This window comes from Protopterus annectens, chromosome 8.part0 (assembly GCF_019279795.1).
Source record: "Protopterus annectens isolate FY-2018-M chromosome 8.part0, PAN1.0, whole genome shotgun sequence".
In the NCBI taxonomy this organism is placed as follows: Eukaryota; Metazoa; Chordata; order Ceratodontiformes; family Protopteridae; genus Protopterus; species Protopterus annectens.
Window position 1 is genome coordinate 292,720,597 of NC_056741.1, and position 19,697 is coordinate 292,740,293.

Below are 19,697 nucleotides of genomic sequence, written 5' to 3' on the forward strand. Positions count from 1 at the left end.
TACAGTTTAATTTGTTGTTTGAAGAGAGATAAGGATGAGATTAGAGTTAACTCTTTGGGCAGCAAATTCCATACTCTGCCTACAGTATTGGTGAAAAGAGAGTCACCAGCTACGTTGTGGGCCTTTATTGGTTTGGTCATGAGTTTGCAAGAGGAACGAAGAGAGGTGAGATTGTTATAAGGGAGTAAAAGTTGTGATAGTATAGGGGTGTTACTAGGTTGGTACAGTAATTTGTGGGCAATAGAAAGTTGTGAGATAATAAGATAGTTTTGTAGTTCCAGCCAGCCTAATTGTTTCAAATTGAGGCAGTGATGGGTTCTAAAAGGGTTACCAGAAGTGAAGTGGGCAATGTTATTATAGCAAGTTGCTAGTTTGTTTAGGTTAGTTTTCTTGAGGTTGGTGAAGATAGGAGAGGCGTAGAAGAGAGTAGATATAAGATGGGAGTGAGCAATATTAGCTGGGGTGAGAAATGGTTTAATACGGTATAATGATCCTATTTTTCTGTTAACTGATTTGATGGTGTTGTTGATGTGTTGCTCAAAAGAGAGAGTGTTATCAATGGTAATTCCTAGTAGTTTAGTTGTGGAGTCAGGAGAGATGACAGTGTTGTTGTTTGAGGAGATGGAGAAGTTTAGTGGAGAGGTACGAGTGGTGGGGGTGAAGAGGAGAAGTTTGTTTTTTTTAGCATTGAGAAGTAGGTACCGTCTAGTAAACCATGTTTCTACAGTGTTAAACATAGTTTGAGTTAGTGAGATTAGATCTGAAGAGGATGATGCTGAGCAAATGATAGTGGAGTCGTCTGCATATTGGATGCAGGTAGCTTGAGGAATTACAGCATGGAGAATATTAATATAGAGGGAGAAGAGGAGAGGACCAAGAATGGAGCCCTGAGGGACTCCAATAGCAATGGGCAGTAAGGAGGAGATGTGGTTTTCCCAAAGAACGGCTTGTTGACTTACTATTTGTTATAGAGGGTGATTCCTCTACAGTTGATAGTTTAATTTTGGATATTAACTCATCTTCTGATTTTTTGAAATTCACTAAGGGATGTGTAGGACTGCAAGTTAATTTCTTGGATGTATTATTATATTGGGATGAAAATGACTATAGGTTTCACAGTAGGGTTTACCGTAAAGAGACATTTACTAATGGTTACTTACATTATTTAAGTAATCATCCTAGGCATGTTGTCAAAAACATCCCCCGTGGTCAATTTATATGGGCTAGTCGAATGACGTCAAAATACAGTGACCTCTTTGATTAATTTGATATTATTATTTCCTTATTCAGGCAGAGGGGATACAATATTGTTCAATTGATACAGTCAAAGGATGAGATTTTGAGTAGACGCACTACTTCTTTCAAAGCTTTATTAGACTATCCCACTTTGCCAGCTAGTGCTGGTAGTGATTTAAATATGAGAAATGATATTAATCCACATGTCATGTGCTTTTTAGACATTAGCTCCGATGGGGGACTGATTAGGCAAATTATTATTAATAATTGGGGGATAATAAATGGCAATAATGACATACGAAAAATAGTGGGTGATCGACCGTCGTTTGTTTTTAGGAATCACAATAATTTAAAGAAAATTTTAGAATTCAATACTCAGGTTCAACCGAATATACACACCAATAAAATTGGAATGCATTGTTGCCACAGTTGTAATATATGTAGGTTTATTTCTGAGGGACCTTATATTAAAATTGAAACTATTGACAAGACATTTAAGGTTCCTGGTTATGTTGATTGTAATTCAAAGGGGGTTGTCTACATCAGCCAATGTTCTGGATGTTCAGCATTCTACATTGGTATGACGACCAGATGTCTTAAAACTAGAATTAGGGAGCATTTATACAGTATTAAAACAAAGGATGAGAACAATGCTCTATTTAAACATTCAGTTGTTTGTAATACTTTCAAAAAATTTTTATTTTCTATTTTGGATATTGTGCATTCTGATTTAAGGGCAGGTGATTTTAAAAACTATTTGGCAAATTAAACTTAATTCAGACAAATTTCCAGGACTAAACGATACTATTAAAGTGAAATGTTTTTTGAAACATAGGAAATTACATGTGAACAAGGACTGTAACACCTTGTTATTGTTTGCTTAACCACATAGTATTTTTATGGATTTTATTAGTTTAATTGTTTAGTTTTTATTGATTAATTAGCAATTTGTATGTAATTGATATTAGTATTTAAATGTTCTGTCGGGGGTGATTTGTTGCATTCTGAGGAAGTCTTGTGACGAAAGCGGGTATTAAACATTCGAGTACGCTATTGCATTTTGGTTTCTCATCTCGTCCTTAAGCCCACCAAACCCCTGAACTTATATCTACTAACTCCAACATCACCATACCTTGGAGAAAATGGAATATTCCAAGAAATGGTATCTCAGACTATGCATATGTAACTCCGTTCTTTCTGCCATTCCTTCTTCATATTTCAGGACTTGCTCTAGTGGGCTCCAACATTTCAGATGCTTACTGAGAAAGGAAGAAGGCTTTAAGGCATCTAATTAATGTGGGGGATGCTTGGAACCACTGGCTTCCTGCTTGCATATGCTGCCTGTGAATGGAATTCCTTAGAGCCAGGGAAGAATTGAGATTTCAGGAGCCTGCAAGCATGGATCCTTTTGCAGCCTAAGCCCTACCACTTCACTTAGCCTTACATGCCAAGGGACTAAATCCCCATAGCCATACCTACTAATGGACTAAATCCCCATAGCTACATTACCTTTTCATCCAATTCATTTTCTCAGCTTGTAAGCTAAAACCATTTACTCAGTTTTATTTCTCTAAGCAGCAGTTAATACTGATGAGTCAGGGACGGTCTTCAAAAACCATGGACCTCTGGGAGCTATACATGATACCATTGTTTCAGTTGCTCTTTGCAAATGTTATACTGGAGTGTTACTTCTGCAATGACTCTGAGATGCCTGCAATCAGAAGAAATTTGATAGGGTTTACAGATGATGTCACAATCCTGAATGAATGGTATCTTAAGTTTTTAGGATCCCAGTATTCTGTCAATCATGCTACGTAAGTTACAGTAGTGTTAAGAGTAGTATGTGTATCAGGGGATTTGGTGTGAACATAGGAGCCTACGTCCACTAGAAGTTTCTCCCATATATTGAGTGACGATACCTGGATAAAACTAAAAGTCAGGAACATTGTTTGACACTGGTATCTATACCGCATAACATACAATTGAAGTCATCCATTAGCAGAAGATACAGAAAGACAAACGGGTTGTGATACCTTTTTATTGCAGCAGCATAGCTTTTACAATGCAGCTACTAAAACATCTGTATTAACACAATCTCTTCATCAGGAGTTTAGTCCTTGCTGCAGATGACTAGATCATGAATGAATTTTGTGATAGTACGAGTGACCCTCTACCAGGTATAGCTCCCAAGGAAAGGCAGCAGGGATTTAACACTATCATTCAGGTGTCAGATCTTATGGAATTAGTGGAATAAGGGACTGTTTGTATGTGAGAGATATCACTTCCATCAGGTTCCAGAATGATGACAGTGTCTCAATAAAACCAAATGACAAAGGCTATGCAATAATAAGTAAAGAGGAGAGGGAGGAAGGAGTGGATAAAATACATTTTCAGGATTGTTATGCCATCTGAAAGCTTTCAGCCTAGCTGGTACAGGATGGGTGCTGAGATCCCCCCACCCTGTTTTAGGATGGTGCTTGCCGACTATTACAACTTTATTTTTTTAATAATATTTTAAAGAAGAAATCACTGTCCCACTTTAAAGCATGCCCCATGAATGGTAACCCTTTAATTCTAAATATTTATTAGGGGTATACCAACACTTTATTGTGGCACTTGCATGCAAACAGCGTTTGTACAACTTTTGACATATTTTGTTGCATCTGCATGTATTCGTAATGTGCAAGTCGTAGGTGCATTGCAGTATTTTTTATAATTTTCCCCACTGTAGAACAATCTTGGAGTTTGTATTTATACATACACACACACACGCACACACACACACACACACACACACACACCCATAAATATATATATATATATATATATATATATATATATATATATATATATATGTATATATGTGTGTATATATATATATATATATATATGTATATATATATATATATATATATATCTGCATATATATGGATTTACCTGAGAAGAATGACAACACACTTACCAGAATCTCTAAACACAGAGATGACTTCTCACAAACCACAGTTTAACGAACACTCAGAAGACTGGAAAGTTATTGTGGGATAGGAACCACTTGGCCACCATGGTGAACTTTGCCCCTTTCCCCACTATAGTGTGATCTCAGAGTTGGTATATTTTAGTTGGAGGAAGTGTGGGGTGGGGGTGTTTTTTGCTTCGGTGTGTGTTTTTTGTATGGATGGCTGAGTGGTTAGTTTCCCTGAGTTTGTTATCAGTGTTCAGAGTGTACATTAAACTGTGGTTTTGGCAAAGTTGTCTCGGTGTTTAGAGATTTGGGTAAGTGGGTTTTCATTCTTTTTAAGTAGACCCATATATATGACATATGAGCTTTTTCACACCTTGATGCAATGAACTTGTCCGCCCATGGAACTCTTGCTTATGATTGGATGTATTTTGTTTTTTTGTTTGCCTTATTGAATGTTGACTACAGTCTCTCTTTTTTGATTGGAAGGAGTGTTATACTTTCCACACAGCAGCTAGGCCAATAGACTGAATCATAGAGGCTGTTTATGTTTTTTACTTATGTTTTTTCAGATCAAGCGATGCTTTGTATGGTTTGGTATGTAATATATAAGATTGCCGATTCTTCAATGGCACATTAATTGACCATGATAAAGTATTGTAATGATAAAATAAGTATTTTAATGACTTTTTGCAGTAGTATTTATGGTCTGTGCCATGTTACATTATTGTTATTAGTGGTTGCACACTTAATGCTTTGATCAGATGGCAGGTTTGCAAATGTTAATGTTTGATATATGTGGAAGTATGCACAATTTCAGTAACCAAAGGATCTATTTCTTTTAAATAACTACCATGGCTTTGAATTAATTATATATGTTTTAAAACTTAGCATCATTATCTGGTGATAAGATCATTTATGCAACTAGCTTGAGCTGCTTATCTTGAAATATAATCATCCTGACTGGATAGAGATTTTTCTCTCCTTTAAAGGATAGATCGTTAGTAGATTATGTTAACCAATTTCAGTAAAAAAGTTTTCTAGACCCAGTTTTTATTCGATGTATATTCAGTGTTATTGGCTGCTGAGGAATGAGTAACACCTCAAACATGATTGGATTAGTATTCCATTTTCTATAGTGATTGGTGTTTTTTGAGTAAGGCCTAAAAGTTTGTCAGTCCTTATGCTTTAGAAGGTGCTGAATTGGGTGCACTTCAGTATCTCGAAATACTGAAATCTCGAATTTAAGTATTTCGAGACTGAATTATCAAAAGCCCAGTTGCACGAAAGTCCACATAACTGAATTTGAAAATGTTGAATCAGTGGTTGTGGTGGTGCGCTCTGTTAATGGATAGCTAGAGATTCAGGTAAGTGTTTATTTTTTTAAGGGTTTTGGGTAGGGATATTTGTGTATGTTAGAGTGTTGGGAAGTTGTTGGTGTAGGTTACGGTATGTAGGCAAGAGTGTGAGTGTGTAAGTGTTGAGAATGATGGTGTTTGTACATATGTGATGTGTGTTTGTGCGAGGGGAATGTAGAATTTGTAGTGGTGGGTTTAGTGTCTTTGTCTTTTTAGTGCTACCTTGGAGTTAGTATATATAAGTAGCGGGGGTGTGGGGTTGCCCCCTCTGCTTATATGTAGGGTAGGTCCATGTATTTGTGTTGTGTTTGTGTGTGTTTTGTTTGTTGTAGTGTGGGGAGGAAGGTGTATGTGTGTTTGTTTTTGTGGTGGTGGGTGTATTTAAAAGTCACGATTTTGAATTTCGTGCTTTTGGGGTTTCAGTATTTTGAATTTTCGGCTTCATAGTCTCGAGAAATTCGAGATTCAGTCTTTCGAGATTATAAAGTGAATCTGCTAAAATATGTGTTTTTATAGGTTGTTCAAAGTATGTGAATTACTGATTGGTAGTTGACTAGTATAAATGGATTCAGAAAGTTTGTTTAAATAGATGATCTGAAGAAGGACTATTTTAGTCCGAAAGTGCTTACCCCATTTTATTATTTTATCATTTTTATTGTCATTATTAAAGATTAAATTGATCAGTCACAGCATGAAGTTATGGGAAAGAGTAATGGAAGCTAGGTTAAGAAGGGGCGTGATGATTAGTGATCAGCAATATGGTTTTATGCCGGGAAAGAGCACTACAGATGCAATGTTTGCGCTGAGAGTGTTGATGGAGAAGTACAGAGAAGGTCAGAAGGAGTTGCATTGTGTTTTTGTAGACTTAGAGAAAGCATATGACAGGGTGCCTAGAGAGGAGTTGTGGTATTGTATGAGGAAGTCGGGAGTGTTAGAGAAGTATGTAAGCGTGGTACAGGATATGTACGAGGGTAGTGTGACAGCAGTAAGGTCTGCGGTGGAAGTGACGGATGCATTTAAGGTGGAGGTGGGATTACATTAAGGATCAGCTCTGAGCCCTTTCTTATTTGTAATGGTGATGGACAGGTTGACAGATGAGATAAGACAGGAGTCCCCGTGGACTATGATGTTTGCAGATGACATTGTGATCTGTAGTGAGAGTAGGGAACAGGTGGAGGAGACCCTGGAGAGATGGAGATATGCTCTAGAGAGAAGAGGAATGAAGGTCTGCAGGACTAAGAATATATGTGTGTGAATGAGAGGGAGGATAGAGGAATGGTGAGGATATAAGGAGTATAGGTGGCAAAGGCGGATGAGTTTAAATACTTGGGATCAATAGTTCAGAATAATGGTGAGTGTGGAAGAGAGGTGAAGAAGAGAATACAGGCAGGATGGAGTGGGTGGAGAAGAGTGTCAGGAGTGATTTGTGACAGACAAGTACCAGTAAGAGTGAAAGGGAAGGTCTACAAGAGGGTAGTGAGACCAGCTATGTTATATGGGTTGGAGACAGTGGCACTGACAAAAAGGCAGGAGTTAGAGCTGGATGTGGCAGAGTTAAAGATGTTAAGATTTGCACTGGGTGTGACGAGGGTGGACAGAATTAGGAATAAGTATATTAGAGGTTCAGCCCAGGTTGAAAGGTTTGGAGACAAAGCCAGAGAGGCAAGATTATGTTGATTGGACATGTGCTGAGGAGGGATGCTGAGTATATTGGGAAAAAGATGCTAAGGATGAATCTACCAGGTAAAAGGAAAAGAGGAAGGCCTAAGATAAGATTTATGGATGTGATGAGAGAGGACATGCAGGTAGGTGGTGTGACAGATCAAGATGCAGAGGACAAGAAGAAATGGAAACAGATGATCTGCTATGGCGACCTCTAACGGGAACAGCTGAAAGAAGATGATGATTGTCTTTATTAAAGATCTGTTTCCTCGGACTGGTTGATGCATGGATTTTTTCGTATTTGGTTGTGTATATATATATATATATATATATATATATATATATATATATGTGTGTGTGTCTGTGTGTGTGTGTGTGTGTGTGTGTGTGTGTGTGTGTGTGTGTGTGTTAACAATGTTCATATCATAAGGAATATAGTTAGCACTGGACAGTCAAACAGATGATGAGCTGACTAGATGAACACTTAGAAAAGTAACAGAAGAGCATCATAGCATGACATTGCAAGCAATGCATTTCTCAAAAGCCTGAGCAGCCAAAGTTAACCAGACAGCCAAAGAATTCACCACTAGTCAAAATCCATGTTTCATCTGAAATACCGACAAATGAATCAATATGCAGGATCCATTTCATTACTAGTCAAGAGTTCATATACTGACTTCCAGAAAGTCAAAATCATCAGCACATTTCCCAAAGTTCCGTGCAAGGCAGAAAATGTTCTCACTAATGGTTTATAGTAGTCAATTCAACTGCCATTTTTTCATAGGGGTACAAATGCTTTGGACCTCGAGCTCATCCACACAAAAGCAGTAAGAACATACAAACTTCATATAAGTAGTAACCACAAGTCAGGATTAAAACTATACCCTCAAGCAGTGATGCTGAAAGTATAATGACATAACCACTGTGATGCTCACAATATCTTTGTAAAGCAGGCAGATTCTCATGCCTTGACACAAAAAAGGTACAGGGCAAGGAGTACTTATTGACTGGCTATAACAGAACCTTTCATCGTTTCTTCTTAGCATTTTATCACAGTAATTACTGTTTGAAAATGCTATTTAAAATATGCCTTTTATCAGCACTTGTAAACAGGTCAGAGCATGATTGTACTACCCTCAGTGTTACTGTTCCTCATTTCAAGGGGTGTGATGGCTTTCTGTCAAAGAGAGGGATGCACCATCATTTGACTTAGTTATTTCCAAGCTACTCCACCTAAATGCAAACACATAAGTGTTACTCTGGTGTGATCAAATCAAAGGTTGTGTCAGCTCTATGGGGCAAAAGCATATTTAGTGCTGGACCTTTTATAGCCATTGCATATTAGTTTCTCTCTTATCTTTATTAGGCAAATGTATTCTATTGTTATATAAACTTGAACAGGCTTACAATGGATAACTAAGTTTGCCAGCTGTCACTATGATGCAGTACATCACTGTACATCTCTTATAAAATGGTTAGAAATTAACAAGAAAATGTCACTTATTAAATTAAAATTTGCCCATAAATGACTTTAGTCAGTCAGATGCTATCCCTGTATGGCACATATTTCAGTGTGGCCAAAATCCTTCTACAGGACTTCTGGCTCACAATTCTGTACTGAAGAAATGGATACAGAGATGCATGCCACCCTGTACATAACATTTAATTCTAGAATAAGCTTTCCATCATTTAAAATGCATTTCTGAAAAGATTTCATTTAAATGAATATTTATAATGTATCTTACATAATGGAAGTGTCACTGAGATTAATACAATACCAAGAATGTATGCAATATCTTAAAAGCATAATCAAACTGTAGTAAAAATTTATTTATTTCACATAGCAATATCATTAGATTATACATAAAATGCTTTGTGATCCATGAATCACAGGTATGTAGTATGACCAAAAAACACCATTTGACTGGGAAAAATCAATTTATTTAGTGCTTTCATCTACATGTAATCCAGGCTTCTTCAGAATGACTGAATTGAGTTTCCCGGTTGGTCTAGTGGTGATTTCTGGTTTCTTTGTCTCATCCACCTAGACTGCTGTCTGGTGAATTATAGGTAGAGTATGCTCACTGACATTCAAATGATATAACGCAGAACATTGTTTGATCACTAACTAGTGCTCAGAATTATTTGCCATTGCCCACCAGATAAGCTTTTTATTTAATAATTTATCACAACTCACTGACTATTTGTAGCAAATGATACACACTTTGCAATTTTCTCCCTTGATTAGATGATGATGCTCTGCCCTGTATCTATTAAAAAATCTTAAATGCATTATGCTGCATTTTTACAAATGTCCGTTGTATTGACATGCTGTGCATAACATGAGTGACATCCTGTTTGTATGCTGTCCTCTTTAGATAGCTAAAAGGAATAAATGAATTTTTATGTATTGTTTGTAGTGACGCCTTGTTCATATGATGTACTTTTTAGATAGCTAAATATAACAGATATACTATTTTTGTATTATGATATCCTGACTGTACTGGGCTACTAAATGCATAATGCACGTAATTGTTCTTCTTTGATGGTGATAATTCCAGCTTGTAACTACTGTGTTATTTTGAAAATTTCTTCTATATCTGCTAGATATATCGAAAATTTTCGGGGCTTTTCTCCCCAAGCTTTCTGCTGGAAAAGGTTAATATACCAAGTCAGACTTTCCAGGAAAACAAAAGCAAATAAATAAATGATAGGTCAGTTCCTCATTGGTTCCATCTCCATCAATCTTGATGACCTGGATGTCTGACATGGTAACCATAGAAATGAGCTTCTGGTCACCTCATGATCATGTTAAAGACTGATGTGCCTGTCTTTTCTGCTTGGAGAAATGATTATATATACTTTAAACATGACAGACCAAGGGAACACGAGAGATACCACTTGGACAGAAAGAAACTGTCAAGAACATAGTTGTGGAACCCAATCAAATGATTAATATGGAACAAATTGTTCTGCAACTGAAACTATCTTAAGATGTCATACCAGGTAATACCTTTTTTTTTTTTTGCTATCTCCCTCTACCCATCACTGCTCACATGCTTGCTTTATAAAATAGTTCCTGATGCAAAAAAAATAACCTCACATTCAAGTGATTGCCTAAGTGTCAGTATGTTTGGACCTCTTCACACGATTGAAACATTGCATGAACTAAATCTTGCTCACAACAACAATGTCAAATTTAATCTCAGGTAACAAGTGTATACTGAACACTGTTGCCACTAACATAACTGATAGAGTTTGGAACTTAGCTTTCCTACCATTATTATTAGTGACCGCTCTCCTAGCATTTGGTCAGACAGATAACTTTATTTTAACCTCCAGCAGAAACTTCTCTTCCTATGGGGAATACAGACCCTCTTTGAGCATAACTCCTTTAAGACGAATCATATATTGTTTCAGAATGATATAAGTACAGTCGTTGATAAACCATACTGTCTCTTAAGTGGTCTTTAAGAAAATATCATATAAATAAAACAACTAAATAGGCAGCACAACAGATGGAAGGAATGGAAGACCACTGGAGTAGCAGATATCCTTTCAGTCATAGTTATTTATTTACATGCTTTTCGGTAAGTAGAAACTATACTTGTGATGAAGAAAACATAATAGTATCATGTGTCATTTTATATTACAAGAGAATACCCATCAATCACACTTTATGATTTTGAATATACTAGATGAGTCATTTGTTATACAGTCAGCTAAATTAATCTATTATTAAGACTGCACCACCAAGACATTCTGTATGATACAATATGTTCATTTTCTGTGAACTTGACCTATGCAATAAATGTACTATGTAATTAAGAAGTATGTACAAAGAAATGTGACAAAAAAAGATAGAGAAAGGTGGGAAAACTTATTTTGTTGCTGTGACACAGCTGCATGTATTATAGGGTACATTGGCAAAAGAGTAAAATTTACACACTGTATACAATTGTGATATATAATTTTCACAAACCTACAGTAACAATATGACCTGGAGCGGATGCTCAATAGCAAAGCTTGAAGTTATTGAGCTATCAGACTTTCATATGCTTCTTTGTCTACAGTAACCAATAGAGAATCACCATCAGCCTTTGGCTCATCTATAACGAGCCTGATATCACTAAGGATTCTGAAGCAGTGCAGTAACTGCCTCACGCTTATTGAAAAAGCATTCATTGCTACTTCACAGTGATTCAACAATTGAGAGATCTAATTATTTGCTGAACTTGGAGGTGACCTTCTCACCCCAGGACATATTTGTTAAGCACAACATGCATATGCACACACAGCACACAGCACCTCCACTAAATCAGGTTATGCTGAGGTTGTGAAAAGAACACTGCCTAAGCTTGCCAGGCTAAAGACAAAGAAGCTCAGCAATTAGTTCATGTAGCAACAGACCTATCTTCACTCTGCACACCCACAGCCAATATACATACCTCAAAGAATCACAAGGGTGTGGACACAAACCCTCTTGGATGACTTAAGACTGCATCTGCCCATAGTAATGCTTTAGCAATGGTTGTAAGGACATCACCTTCACAGGCTAGATAAGAATAGAGTAGCAGTCAGTTGTCTTTCCAGATGCAGGATCTGGGATGTTAACAAGTTTTCATATAGCCCAACATCCTGACAAATATGATTATAACCTGATAGTGATCCATGTGGGAGTGAAAGTCTTTAGGTGATCTACCAAGAGGGACATGCAGAAGGATATGACTGAACTTGCTATGTGTGGATCCAAGGCAGGAAAAAATACAGATCTTGATAGTGTGATGCTAAGAACTGAAGACAACTGGCTTCAGTACATGCCTATGTAGTTGGTGCCATTCTAGGAGAGACAGTATATCCCAGTTTTTGATGAGATGGCTGGCAAGCATTTTTGCTTTTCCATAGATGTTCTGTCCCTCTCTACCAAGGTATTGCTGAAGCCATAGGTTTGTAAGGTTTATGGGTAAATACTAGCCAATCAGTCTGCAGACTATTAACTGCCCAGCTAATGACCAGTGACCAAAGGTGAAAATCAAACACTGTGCCTTCTGTCTGTGAGGTAAACACTGTGCCTTCTGTCTGTGAGGTAAACACCTTAACCATTTTTCCAACCCCCAACCCCCTGCCTTTTTTAGACAGAAGTCCAATTGCTGGACATTCCAACCTAATAAAGTCTAATTCAATTACATTAATTAATGTAGCAAAAAAATTTACAAAACCCGAGACTCTCCTAGAACTTAATTATAGAGACATGGTTTGAAAACAATGAAAGAACTCTGTTTATTCCAGAATTTAGTGCTTATATCTTCACACATCTGGCTACTGATGAGTATCAGTATTTGTCAAGGATATTATCACCTCATGACCTATTCCTCAAGAGACCAAATCTGAACTCCTAGGTGTCCAAGTTACCCTAAAGAATATAATCTACCATTTCCTAGCTAGCTATAGAACATAGTCTTTTTCCCCTTTAGAGTATGATAGCTATCTTAGCAACTTAGCTGAATTTCCCAGTAAACCCAAGACCTTTCTACTTGGAGACTTCAACTATCATTCAATAAACCAGCTGACATACACTGCCAAAAGTCGTCATGCCTAACACTTCCTTTACATTATAAATGCTAACTTCCTTTTACAGTTAGTTAAACATCCTACTAGAATCACAAATATCCTTGATCTTGTCCTCAGAAATATGGCTTCCTATAAACCTACATAGGAAACATCTTCTCTTGTTAAGTGAGGCCATAAATCAGTGACTTAAAACTGGCGGTATTTCCCTGCAAATACCTCTGTGTTTAGGGACTTCTCAAAGATAATCCTTCTTCAGTTACTTAATATCCTAGGTAAATGCTGCTGTAATCCAGTTCTGATATATCCCATGATGGTGTCTATGCCGTTGGCTTCTATTCCCATTTAAATATTTGTATTGATAAGGCATCCTTATCTGCACAATATATTGAGAAATTTAAAAACAACCCACTATGAATACCCATATAAGTAAATTATACAACAAAAGAAAGAATTTACTTAATGGATATGATCTCATTCTACCTACATTAAGAGCACTTAGGCAAACTGATAAACTGCTTAGGGGAACTATTAGGAAGCTCAAAGCTATGTATGAACTTAAAAATAGCCACTAAAACCAAAAATCACTGTACACCTTTCTTTAACTATATCAGGGGGTTAAGAAAGAACACCCAACAATATCTGGAGATAATCCACATTAATACTGTCTATACTAACCCAAAAGAAATAGCTAGTGTTCTAGCTGACAAATTTAGCACAACTTTTACTCCACCTATAGTTATAGCTATTCCACATATTCCACACTTCCAGTGATCTTCTCTAATCACTATGCAATACACCCTCTCAGTCCTTTCAAAAGTGAATAATATACCAGGCTAACTAATTATCAGTACTAAATATGGCCTATCAGAACCCCTACTTAACCTCTTTAATCTAATCCCTTCCACTGGTTACTTTCTGTAAGCCTAGAAAACAGCCATTACTCAAGGGTGACTCAACCACTGACCCCAGTAATTATACACCCATTAGGCTCACTAGCCTTATGTGTAAAGCTATAGAATATATTATTTTACACCGCATTAATCTGGTCATTGAAATTCTCTCGACTCATGACCCCCACTAATCTGACTTTGTCAAAGGAAGTTTCTACCTCTTTAACCACATTAGTCTCTTTGAGGAAGTCACCAAAGAGGTTGATAGTGGTTACTCAGTACATACAGCATATTTAGACCTGGCCAAGGCCTTTGACACTATTGTCCATGCAGCCATTACTGACAGATTTCTGATTCTGGACATAAATCTTTATGTTGTGCAGAAGATACCCAACTGGTTCTCCAACAGAACCTGTGAGGTTAGAGACATAGGTACCATTTCTAAAAGGAAAAAGTTACCAGTGGTATGCCACTGAGCTCTGTGTTGGGCCTTTTTCTATATGCCATCTAGTTCTTAGACCTTAACGCCAGCACTGCTGACCCATAGTTATCTAAATTTGCAGACGGCTGCAAAGTGTGTACTATCTGATGTTCTACTGTTTCACAATTGCTCCAGTATAGATTAGACTGTGTTAACAAATGGTGTAAAGACAGCGGCCTTAAATTAAATGTGAAAAAATGCAGTATAGCTCATTTTGGTAAGTAAAACATTTGCACATACCACATAGTGTACAGACCCGTACTCCTCCACCAGTCAGTGTTGTAAGGGAATGGAAGCACCCTTGTTGATAGTTCATTGTCTTTTGATCCTCATGTTTCTGTCAGAATTTGGAGAGCATTCCATCTGGCTTATCTAATTTCCAAAGGTATTTGCTATAGATCCATAGAGGTCTTCTTTTTTACTCATATCTCATCAGACCTGTTATTGAATATAATGCCCACTTTGGCTTGTACCTGTCTAAACATATCAACCAGCTCGAGAGATCTCAAGAGATTCATAACTGAAAAGATTGGTCGCCTCAAAAACCTTAGTTATCAGTACAAACTGGCACCCCTTTCTCTGTACTCAGTCTCTGATAGACTCCACCATGGAGATTTAAGTATATCCTTTTGAGACATTTTACCCTCTTTGACCTCCTATTCCTTTGCAGAACAAGTGGCTCCTCAAATACACAGTTAAAACAGCTAAAACATCATCAACAGATACATAAGACACATTAGAATGATAGAATCATACCCCAGTGGATTCCCCACTTGTGGAACAAATTTTGAATGTATGTCAGATTATCTCCTTTACTACATTAAATATAAAGTACAGTGCTTTGGGGCAATTGTGAATTTAGGCTAGGCTTATTAATGGTCTACTTTACCAAATACCTAACAGCTATCTCTGAACCTACAAAGATAATAAAATGTGATACAGGCAAAACCTTGTGTAAAGAATAAAAATAATTTACAGAAAGTGACACATATACAGAAAAAAAGGCCAGATCAATCTGTAAAGATTAAAAGAAGAACTGGATGAGCCAAAGACTCATTAACCAAAATATAACAACATATTTCAATAAAACAACAACCTATTTAATTCCAATTTCAATATTCAATATATTTAAATCATCAAGAGAAAATGTGTAGAAATATACACAAGAACTCCCTTATATAAATATGTACCTTAACTGTTCACTGATAATTGAATATACAGTGTAGCTAATCCAGAAAAAAAATGTAAAAAGTATGATGTGAGAGGGGTCCAAATTTAAACGGTGATACATTTTTATATATGTTTTAATAGAAGAAAGGGACATTCTTAACATTAAATGTGTAATTTACTCTAATTGGCTCATTATTTAGGGACAGTCTGAAGTATTTAAAGTAGTAGGAAACAATCCTTTCTTTGTAAAAAAGAAAGTCAACATGTAAAACTTACTAGAGACTAAATTTACATCCTGAGTGACATTGACAGGATAAGAGGGAATTGATTTCTGGAGGCAAAGTAGATTTATCAGTCATGGCCCCTCACTTTTTTTCTCACATATGATCAAGACTTTTGGAGTCAAGAGGAGGGAGAATTGTAATTCTCAAAATGTGCTGCATGTTACATTTTGACTTATCTGCGTTTTCTACATTAATACAATGATTTGGAAGCTCTCACAGAAAATATATGGGAATGTATATGCAATCAGAAATGAGGATGAAAGTAATGCTTTGTATAAGCATGCACTTGCAATCAAGAAAGAGGACGCAACTATTGTTTTGTATAGACTTTCTGCTAAATTTGGAAAATGGAAGATTTGTGTTCTTTGTCATAAATCAGGTAAATATTAACATTTGTGGGCTGAATGCCAGGTCAGGTTGCATGTAAGTCACCCCCTCCCCCCACCGGGCATTACTGATCCAGTTAGTTTAAAAATTTACTTAAAGTCAAGGAAGATGTAACAACTTGCCAATAATTATATTTATTGGTTGATTATTTATTTATAGGTTGGTTATTTATTCATTTATTGGTTGCTTTCATCATTTTATTCTGGTTTGCTAGTCAATTAATGAAACATTTTCTGTATTTTATTATGATAAAAGACTTTGATGAAAGAAAGTGTCAAATACATTTTGAGAATGTAATCTTGCTGGCTTATTTGTGGCTTTCAGTTTTTTTCTTTAAGATATATCAGTATTTATCATCTGAGGAATATCACCAGGATTAATGCCTTATCATACAGCAGAACCTTCCATGCATGATTCCTCTAATGTCTTTTACTGGAAACGTCTGAGTAGACCTTCAGTGACTTCAGCTGACACATAAATGGAACATGATTTGATCATATTACAGAAGAGTTTCATGACTTGTAAAAGATGCTAGTATGATTCAGAGGATGTCTTTAAGATGGGAGCCATGCCATGTAATGGAAAGGGTTAGAGCTGTCATTTCTGCCTACTGTAAAACCCTGGTTCAACTCTGTCTTGCGATGTACCCTTCTGTCAGACAAGGAATGACTGTTGATGGTTCCTATAGGGTGGGTGGAATAATATGATTTGAAATATTTTGCATATATGGCTTTCACACTGGGCAAAACTTTTTCTTGCTAGGTTAATGGATCAGAAACTTCTGGGACTTTCAGAAACTACTGAATTGCACTTATTTTAGTAAGTTCTTTATACCACTTAATCTACTACACTAGAGATTGATACAGTTTTGCTTGTTTCTACAATTACCTTTTTTTGTATTTTATTCAGTTTTATCATGTAAGTACTGGTATAGGATTATGTATACTGCTTTATGGCATGTGATGTAGCATACCAAAAGGAATGTTATCGCATGATTTAAGATTTACAGATCATTTTTACAGTGCTGTTGCAGTCTGATTAGATAGCTTTGTTTTAATATCTGACTTGGATCATGGTACTGACCACAGTGGAAGCTGAAAAAAATATGTGGTTTGCAAAGTCTATAGAATAAAATTGTAAATACAGATACATGTAGTCTCTGCAGTGATATACTTATGGATAGCTGTCTGCATACTGAAAGGTGCAATAATGTGGCAAGCTCGTTACACTGGAAACTATATATATTTTGTTTATAAGTAGCTGAGAAGCACTGGAAGATGAACCACCACCAAGAATTACTGAAAATGAGAATGTAATGATCACTGAAGAAAAAAGTGACAACAACTGCATTAATTATTGAAGCAGACACACCTGATGATTATAGTGCCCTGAATACCTCTCAACTGTCCAGATTTGTACAGAATGTCATGATTTTTTGACTCATATTTTTGGACCATTTCTCATATAATTGTAGTTTTCTGACAAATCACTGACAAATCAATGAGGACTGAAGTCAGAAAATAATGGTAGTCATTTGAGTTTCAGACTTCATAATATTCATAAAATTCATATTAATGCAAAACCTGTTACTCTGTCAACTTTCTAAGTTTATAAGAGCAATATTTAAAACGCGTCCCTATGTTTGGTCTTTTGACCCCCCCCCCCCCATTCTTTGTGACTTTGTCCAGATTTCTTGCTCTAAGATGTTGAGTGGTATGGTGCCCTATGTATTGAGGCACAAAAAATTATAAAATGTCAATGTATGCAAGTAGAAAATAGAACAGTGTGGTACAAGGATACCTTAATAATTTCAGTTGTACTAAAAGCAACTGGGCTAACCAAAAGAATGTCCGAGCACAGCTAAATGTACAACCACTGTACTCAAACCCATATCAACTATGGAAGAAGGCAATTCAGGGGCATTGCAAGTACCAAGAAGAAACTCCTGGCAAATGTGCAAGACTGATGTAGTACTTATTTCATGAGCATTATGTCCTGACTTCAGAGGGGTCCATTCCTGTCACATCATTAAAATATCTGAGCAACTACAGAAGTTGAATTCAAATGGAGTTGTTTTTCTGGTTTGTCCTTCCCTGTACTTTGTTTATCTCTCTCTGTCACGTGATCTATCTCTCATAACAGAGAAGAGAGAAAGAAAGAGAGAGATGTAGTTATACAGCCGTTTCTTCTACTGCCTTTTTATGCAGCTGTGAAGTGGTTTGGGTTATACTTTCTGAAATGGAGATGATACACTATTCAGTTGAAGACAGTGTTTAAGAACTGAGGCTGTCTGGCACATCCAATATATGCACAGCCTCTATGCTGGCTAAATTTAAATGCAGAAAATCAGTATAATTAGCTTTTTCGAAGAAATTCCTACATTACTTCAGGGAGGAAAAGATGTATTGCTATTTTTCTTACTGACTAGTTTTCTTTACTTCTTGCACGTTTCTCACCACAAAGATTATAGTTGTGCATCTTCTCAATGCAAAGCCATGTTAAACTTTTCTCCAATTCTTACCAGAAGCCAAATACTGCAGCTGGGAGCCACGTCAGACTATAGGAGATAAAACTACACCACACTGCCAGCCTTCAAGCACACTATTTGCAGATCCTAAATCAAGAAAACATTTTTTACAGCTGTTGTGTTTCATTTCTTAGTTGCTGTTTTATGAAACTGTATGATTTCTTCAACCCTTTCTTCACATATAAATGAAATCTCTTTTTGGAAGCTTGGAACACATCCAACTGATCCAGCTAGGGATTTCTAGACAAATTAGTTTTGTTCTAAAACATGGGGAATATTGATTTTAGTTTTATTATATCATCAGGCAGACTGGAGATTTGATTTAAAGTCCTCTGCTTAAAGAAGGCAACATTGACATAAAAGATGCCAAAGGCATATTCAAGCTAAGATAAGCAAAAATAAAAAAATAAAATAATATTCCCATTTTGTGTAATATACTGACTGACCTGCAACTGTTAGCAAACTAGATAACTAAACGTCCTTGTTCATTTAGTGGCTGTATTTTGCTTGCTATTTTGGAAATGACCAGTTTATTTCTGTCCCAGCATGTCTGGTTCAATATTCAGTAGCAGGCTGCCCTTGCTTTTATTTAATTATTTGTTGGCTGAGCAAACTCAGTATGTACAAGGGTATCTTAGTAGGCATGACTCACAGTCACTGACACTTGTTTAAATTAATTTTGTTTTCAAGTAGCAACTGAGAGAATGAAACCTTGGACTACAGATAACAATTGTTAGAATCTCTTAGCCTTAATCATCTGCACTAAACCACTAATAGTTCTTATCCACATGCCATTTATTGAGGATACATTATAAGTGTCCCTGCAGGGATTCACTTCATAATTTCGAAATACTGAAATATCGAATTTCATTATCTTGAAACTATGGAGTCGAATACCAGAAACACCAAACATGCATAAACCCGACACCCAAAATCGCGAATCCACAAAATCCTTAAAAACACACATCACACACTAGAAAACACATACATACGTGGACGTACATACCTCCCAACACTTCTCTACAACAAACATACAAACACACACAACCAAACACATACGCACACCTACCTGTGGTATATGCAGGGGGGCAGCCCCCCTGCACCCCCACACCCCCCTACTAATATATACTAACTCCGAGGTCGCATAACACTTCATAATACACACACAACCC